The sequence below is a fragment of the Octopus bimaculoides genome, chromosome 18 (assembly GCF_001194135.2).
Source record: "Octopus bimaculoides isolate UCB-OBI-ISO-001 chromosome 18, ASM119413v2, whole genome shotgun sequence".
Classification (NCBI taxonomy): Eukaryota; Metazoa; Mollusca; class Cephalopoda; order Octopoda; family Octopodidae; genus Octopus; species Octopus bimaculoides.
Genome location: NC_068998.1, coordinates 38547417 through 38548453, shown reverse-complemented (window position 1 = coordinate 38548453; position 1037 = coordinate 38547417).

Genomic DNA, 1037 nt, shown 5'->3' with positions numbered 1-1037 from the left:
GGTGTTGTTGTTGGTGATGATGGTGGGGTGGTGTTGTTGGTAGTGTTGGTGTTGTTGCTGGTGGTGGTTTTGGAGGTAGTGTTGGTGTTGTTGGTGGTGGTGTTGGAGGTGGTGTTGGTGTTGGTGGTGAGGTTGATTGTGATGATGTGGGAGTTGTGGAAGTGCTATCGATGAGTGGCGTTTCACGAGTGAGTGGCACGGAATATGTTGTGAGGATGATGGCGTTTGTGGTGATAAGAGTAATGGGTGGTGGGTGGTAGTGTGACGGTTAGTGGTGATGGTAAGGTCAAGTGGTCGATAAAGGGAAAGAGAGAGAGAGAGAGAGAGATTGCGAAAGGAAAAGTGAATGAGAGAGAGAAAAGGAGAGAGATAGGGAAAGGGAGACAGAAGGAGAGGAAGAGAGAGAGGACGAGAGGAAGAGAGAGAAAGAGAGGGAGAGAAGGAAAGAGAGAGGGGAAAAGGAAAGAAAAACAAAGAGAAAAGGAGAGAAGTTGAGTGAGAAAGGAAAAGAGAGAGAGAGAAAGAACGAAAGGAAGAGAGAATGAGAAAGAAGGGGAGAGGAAGAGAGAGAAAAACAAAGAGAGAGCATAGGGAAGTGAGAGCACAGGGAAGAGAGAGAGAGAAAGAGAGTGAAAGTGAGAGACAGAGACAGAGAGAGGGAGGAGAATATCGGGGCACAAAGGATGGATGGGTGTTGCTGCGGACATGATGTTGGCAATTAGATGAGGGGCAAGTGTCTTGTAGGAAAATGGTCGGTTGGGGATGATATTTAGAAAAAGAGAGAGAAAAAGAGAAAAGGGAGAGAATGGCAGAGGAGGGAATGTGTATGGATGATGGGGTGGTTACGGAAAGAAGGGGGGATGGTGTAGTGATGTGTGAGAGAAGTGTGTTTGTGTGTATGTGTGTGTGTGTGTGTGTGTGACAAATGTCCGAATCGGAAGGGGAAAGACATGTTATTAGGATACAATCAGTGGATTAAAAACTAATTAGCCAGAAGGGAAGAAGGTACGGAGGTGGTAGGGGTTGGCTGGAAGGGG